The sequence below is a fragment of the Gobio gobio genome (genome assembly GCF_949357685.1).
Source record: "Gobio gobio genome assembly, chromosome: 14".
Classification (NCBI taxonomy): domain Eukaryota; kingdom Metazoa; phylum Chordata; class Actinopteri; order Cypriniformes; family Gobionidae; genus Gobio; species Gobio gobio.
This window is the reverse complement of record NC_137107.1, coordinates 9461999-9469305: the sequence shown is the minus strand read 5'-3', so window position 1 is coordinate 9469305 and position 7307 is coordinate 9461999. Positions and strand designations below refer to the sequence as shown.

Below are 7307 nucleotides of genomic sequence, written 5' to 3'. Positions count from 1 at the left end.
GATCAATTTGACCCCATTCAATTTTTAACGCCTGTAAAAACACGATTGACATATTTTTTTTTGCTTTAGATTGAATGACTTTTCCTAATTGAATGGGCACAACTCTGTAAACATAAAATTAACATGATATTTTTCCAATGTCCTGTACACATTTTGTAGCATCTGTGTTCTTTAGGGTCAATTTGACCCCAGGCTCTTTTAGCTGTATAAAACATAAGAAATATCAAGTTTTACACCCATTTGTTTAGGTTGTTTTATTGAGGTCACTATAACATGCTATAACTTTATATTTTCAATGTAACATTCAAACAACTTCCCTCTGATTTAGGGCTCTAATCTAACCTAACCAAAGCATACCTGTAGTATTGCGAGAACCACTATAGTTCACGTTATTATGGTCCTGAATAACAGGTTAGCCATAGTGCTGCTAATGTCCTCAAAATGGTTCCAGGGCCCACCAGATATACTGTCAGACATAAATGACCTGAGACATAAAGCTTTGTAAAAAAAAAAAAAAAAAAAAATCATATTCTGGAGGTTTAAATTGCTGGGGTCAAATAGATTTTTTAGGTTTTGGGTAGATTTGAGGGTAACAAGAGGGTTAAAATTGTAAGCAAAACAATCAGGCCTGTTATATTATTATTAGGGCTGTCAAAAGATTAATCGCGATTAATCGCATCCAAAATAAAAGTTTGTGTTTACATAATATGTGTGTGTACTCTGTTAATTATTATTTATATATAAATACACACACATTCATATATATTTAAGAAATATTTGCATGTATATACATTTATATAATCTATAATATATATAAATATAAATGTTTTATATATAAAAATAATATTTTTTTCTTAAATATATACATGCTTGTGTGTGTATTTATATATAAATAATAATTAACAGAGTACACACACATATATTATGTAAACACAAACTTTTATTTTGGATGCGATTAATCTTTTGACAGCCCTAATTATTATACATTTAAACAGAGTTACTTTGATTTAACATGGTGAGTAGTTAGCATGTGAGTACCTTTAAAAACTGATAACGGTGTCTCTTTTGATAACTGATGATAACAGCGCTCTGCTCTGTCCAGGTTATGTTAAAAGGATAGTTCACCCAAAAATTAAAATTAGCCCATGATTTACTCACCCTCAAGCCATCCTAGGTGTATATGAGGTGAATCGTCTTTCAGACGAATACAATCGGAGTTATATTAAAAATGTGGCGGAAATTACATAAAAAAGGTAATATTCCTCCATTCAGATTCATTTGAATAAATCTTGCAGACAAAAATCTTCTTTCCAGTATTTTCTGGAATCTATGGAAACAGCCAAAACTGAATTTATAACCAAAAAAAATCAAAAAGAGTCTCTTTTTTGGGCGGGGGGGGGGGGGGGGGGGGGTTATTACAGCTCGGACAACATTACATGTTTATCACTTTTATCAGTGTTTTATGTAACTTCAGAGGGTTTCCTGTAAAATGAGACCAACATTTTGAATTTAGAGACCACTGTATGTGGGTGTGGGAAGCTTTTCAATTTGGGTCGGCCAAATTCAGGCGGAAATGTTACCAGAGAAATTTAGTGTCAATAAGTTACTTATGCATGTCAAATGGTTTCCACGTATGAGGTCAGAGCTCCTCCACAGACACTTAAAATGTAAAATATATAGAGTTTAAGTGGTTAAAAAGGTTTGTAATGTTGTGATTCACCTTATAATTCTGGCTATTTTAAACTCCCTATGGGAAAAAATACTTCCGAAAAAAGAATGGATGGGCACTAATGCACTCTTTTAAGAAAAACAATCTGAACAACTTCAGCTGCAAGATTTGGATCCACCAAAAAACTGCAAAGAGCTTCACTGCTGCAACCAGCGGCGAATGTCAGCCGACACGTGACCGCTGCTCTTTAGCAATCCGACCGAGCCTCGGACTGCACATTCTCAGCGCGGAGGTGCTGAAAGACAGAAACAAGCTGGAGCGGCCGACCTTTGTCCCAAGCCGGGACATGACACCTCTCCAGAGGCTCTTCCATTAGCAAAAAGCTCATGCCATGAGGACGCCGGAGATTCGAATGCAGTCTCAGGCTGGACAAGCTTTCAGCCCCCAAATGGTTTCAATCACGTAACACTGTGTCTGCACTCCTCGTGGTACAGAACATGGTGAACTCTTGAGGTTGCTCGCTCTAGTTAATGTCCAGATGGAATCATAAAAACGCTGGTGAAGACCTCCTGTCAAAAATGCCATTGCTAAAAGGAGTCCAGCACTGTGTCATTATGTAGCATGCTTCCCACAACAAACCATAACCCCGTGCAATGATTCAGAGGTTTTACAATACCACAAATGATGCAACCAACTTGGCTTTTCTTAAAAAGTTACATTTATTGTACAAACGAGTCCCATTAGAATATCACAAGAAAAAAAAGAAAGAAAGAGACGCATTTCACAAATCCAGCTGTGTAAAAAGGGTTTGTCCGGATTATTGATAATTTGGACAAATCAGTTTCAGTTGTTCTTCAGCGCTGAAGTGGTCATTTCATTAAACTAAACCAGAACAACGTGCTTTTATGTAACATGCTAAACACACATATTGTGCAAAACAACCCAATCTAACCACTTAAATGAGAGAAGAATCCATTCATCCGTTGTAGCCAGTCACGGAAGGACAACTTTTGGTGATCTCCATGTGAAAGAGCCAAAATGTATCCTTGTACCTGGAAAAACATCAAGTATTACATATGAGCAGAAAAAAAAAACATACCATTTATTTTTTTCATGTCATGTTTTTCTTTTCTTAGATTACCTCGACCACAACAATTTCAATATTAAGGGTGCACTAGGGATGTCACGATTCCAAAATTGCAGTAGTCGGTACCAATACCATACACATTTTACCGTTATCTGTACCAATTTCGATACCACAGCAAAAAATATTTTATTTTATTTAACTATTTGAAAAAATAAAAAAATAATTCAATGAGTTTATTATTTATGATGATAACCATAAGTAAATAATACATATAAATATTTGACCCTCTGGGGTACTTCGGGTCAAAAATGAACATGATAAGTGAACATGATGGTTATTTTAGTTCTAGACTAAATGTGAGCATTTATTTATCTCACGTGCACAATAAAGATTCTGTACTCCTCAAAATGAATAAAATCAGTCAAATGCAAAATCAGAGTACTATGCAAACCTCCAATAACTAAATGTTAAATAAAACAACTATTTTATGCATAATCTACCTTTATATTTAATTTACCAATGTCTTGCTGCTGACCTTTGATGATGAAAATTACAAGATTTTTTGTTTTTATTGTTAAAACTTTTTTCTCCTGCATCCTATTCTACCATTATCCAGAGCTGCGCCCTCTAGTGTTCATGCGTGAATCTGCATTTTTACCTCAGCCTGGGGCTTATTATTTCAATTTTGGTATGAAGAGGTCTGTACCGTTGCACAAGAATATAACTTTTTTGTTATAAAAACAAAACAAAACAAAAACAAGCCCAGCCCCGGTGGGAAAAAGTAACGCAAAAGTAACATAACGCATTACTTTTCTTAAAGAGTAACTAAGTAACTCAATTAGTTACTTTTTAAGAGAGTAACACAATATTGTAATGCATTACTTTTCAAAGTAACTTTCCCCAACACTGTTTAGGACGGATAGTATGCAAATTGGGACGCAGCAGAAGTGACTCTCAGAGTGGTTTATGCATTCATATCCTCTGCTAAAAAGACAAATGAAACCGCGCGTCTGCACCATTCATTCACACAGCGACGCAGAACATGCAGGATTAATATTTAAATTCGGGATGCACCAATGTATCGGCCGCCGATATTTATCGGCCGATTTTTGATCAATTTACAACCATCGCAATATCGGTTATATCATGAGAAAGGCCGATATAACAAACCGATGGTTTATTAATGAACTGCGTGAAGGCACTGAGCTGTGTAATGTCTGCTGCATAATCCAAGATTAATATTCCTGCTGCGCTGCGGTCTGTGTTTTAATGTTTATCAAACAACAAAAGACCAACAAACAAAAAAATAAATTGCTCACTACTCTTGAATAAAGTTTCATAAGGATTCATTTCCGCGATGTGGACAACGCAGACAGAATCCAGTCATAAAAACGGGATTTACTGCATTATGCGGAATGGCACAGAATATTTTGATGAATAAATAAAACGTTGGTCAGTCACTTAAATCAATCGCGATATATACTAGTGTCTGTGAATATTAAACTCTTTCTCTCACACACACACACACACACACACACACTGAAACTCGCTGTGTTTTTCAGCCTCTGCCACCTCAATATGTGACACGAATGCATCTCCAGTCACTTCATGAGCATTTTACCTTTTTATTCAACAAAATCTATCGTCATATCAAAACACACACACACACACACACACACACACACACACACACACACACACACACACACACACACACACACACACACACACACACACACACACACACACACACACACACACACACACACACACACACACACACACACACACACACAGGAACTCAAAGCACACGACAACCCGTCAAATTAAAAGTTCAGTTTAACAAAGTAATTGTGACAGGATTAATGTTGTACAGAAGAGCTACGTCTCAATGTAATAATATGAATTTAATTTATACAGTGAAGAATATGCAGTGTTAGTTAACATTAAACCTACTTAAAAAGCACTCTTTAATTCATATTTTCTGTTGTGTGTGTATGTATATATATATATATATATATATATATATATATATATATATATTGGGCTACAGTCTAGAGCCCAGCGCTTAGATAAACACGGAGGCAACTGAACGCAGCTGCGGGTAACGAATACACTCTGCAGTCGGTACTACAGACATGCTGGTATCGTCACATTTTTTTTTTATTTCAGTATCGACTTGGTACCGAAGTACCGGCACTTGTGACATCCCTAGGGTGCACCTATTCATATTTTTTGTTCCATTAAACATATGAGATTAAATAAATATGGAAGCTTGTTTCCGCCTAGGCATGTGCCGGTATCAAATTTTCATGTTGCGATTAATTGCTGAAGCTTTTATCACGGTATACGGTATTATCACGATATTGAAATAAGTTGCAAAAAAAGTGTTGTCATACTATAACAGGTTAAATCACTTTCTTATAACAAAAGAACCAAACATTTAAATACAATAAAGCAATACACAAAAATGTATAAAGTAAACAAATAGACAGATTAAAGTGCAAAAGAATTATAAAGAACAATAGGTATGCTGAAATGTACATTTAACTAAGATTAATTCATTCTTTAGAAGTATTTTTCATTGTCAGTTTGTTAATGAAGGAACTAATGTTAAATACTGGAGCCTTGTAAAGTGTGTGATTGAACAACAGTTAGAACATATTTAAGGGCATGTAATTTAGTCCAGATTAAAATATAAAATGCAAGTTTGAAAATGAATAGCCTTAAGTCTTTAAGTATTATGTATTAGGTTATGTGATTACTGGGGAAACGGCTGCATTTCTGCTGTTCCGTCAGCGCCCTCTGCTGTCGAAGAATGAATGTGCACTTCAGCGTCTCCTCATTCCGCCATGTGCTCGGCTCATGCACGGTCTATTTACATCAGTGCGCGTTCCTCTTTGACGTGTTTTTCATTTTAAACGGTTGATGGGTAAAGTATTCTTAAAATTCATTCTAAAAATCTGAATAATTCGTAATAAATAATTATTCACGGTATTTTGAAGTGCCCACGATAACAATATTGTGCATGTTCATTATTGCGGTATATCGTATTACCGTTTACCGGCACATGTCTATTTCCGCCACAGAATAAAAAAATAAAAAAGGGTAACTGTGACTTTTTAATCTCACAATTCTGACTTTTTTCCCCTCACAATTGCGAGATTACGTCGTAATTCTGACCTTTTTTTTGTTGACAATTGCGTGTTATAAAGTCAGAATTGTGAGTTTTAAACTCCAATTCTGAGAAAGAAAAACACTGACTTTTTCCCTCAGAATTACGAGTTTATATTCTGAAAAAGTCTGAATTGCGAGATGTAAACTCGCAATTGTGAGGAAAAAAAAGAATTGTGAGATAAAAACTCGCAATTATCTTTTAAAATATTTTTTTCTGTGGCGGAAAAGCATCCATATTTAAGCTACTTATCGCTAAAGGTAACTTTACACAGATGAGTCAAAACATTATGATCGCCTGCCTTATATGTTATTGGTCCTTCACGTGCTGCCAATACAGCCCTGACCCGCCAAAGCATGACCTCTACAAAAACCCCGAAAGTGTCCTGTAGTATGTGGCACCAAGACGTTAGCAGCAGATCCCTCAAGTCCTGTAAGTTGCGAGGTGGAGCCGCCGTGGATCAAACTTGTTTTTCTGATCTGAGGTATTTGGAGGCCAGAGCAACATCTTGAACTCTTCATCATGTTCCTCAATCTGTTCCTGAACAATGTGTGCAGTGTGACAGGACACATTATCCTGTTTCCAGCAGGGAACACCATTGTCATGAAGGGCTGTCCCTGGTCTGCAACAATGCTTAGGTAGGTGGTACGTGTCAAATGTGCATCCACATATATGGCCGGACCCAGGGTTTCCCAGCAGAACATTCCCCAGATCATCACACTCCCTCCACCGGCTTGACGTCATCCCACAGTGATCCTTGTGGGCAGGGGTCAACATTGGCACTATAGTGATCTATGGCAATGCAGGGCTTAACATTAACCTCGTCAACCTGCCAAATGTGTGTGTATTTCAGTACTAAATTGTGCTTAAACAGTAAAATACACACAAAATAATGTCAAAACGCAGGTCTTGGTGAGTATTCACGTAAACACAGTCAGTTGTGTTTTAAGTGAACAGTTGAGAAAGAACAGTGTAATGGATCCGTGCGTCAGCTCTTAAAGGGACAGCAGCCTAATATTCCTGCTGACACATTAGGAGATAATATTAAAAATATCTATATGGCAGTTTTTCCCCATGGTATCGATGTCAAAATTGTGGCCAGTGAAAATGCGGAGTGGCTAGTAACTTTGGAAAACCACTAGCCACAGTGGCTGGTGAACAAAAAAGTTAAAGTCAAGCCCTGATTGTGCATTGTGACACATTACTCCCATAATCATCAGTAAACTTCTGTGTGACTTGTGCCACAGTAGAGCTTGTGTTGGCTCGGATCAGACGGGATAGCCTTCACTGCCCTTCAAGCCGCCCAACACCCTGTGGCCGGTTTGTGGTTTGTTGGTAAAGCCTTGCCATAACAATTAGGCCCTTGTCAAAGTTTC

At 36.9% G+C, this 7307-nt stretch overlaps 1 protein-coding gene across 1 annotated transcript in view; it reads right to left on the bottom strand.

Moving 5' to 3' along the window:
- Positions 1 to 924: 924 nt before the first annotated feature.
- Positions 925 to 7307, bottom strand: part of bod1 (biorientation of chromosomes in cell division 1) — a 9190-nt gene continuing 2807 nt past the window's right edge. Inside the window, exon 4 of the mRNA XM_079834406.1 lies at positions 925 to 2721. The gene's annotated coding sequence lies outside the window, so the exon portion shown is untranslated. The remainder of the gene's footprint in view (positions 2722 to 7307) is intronic.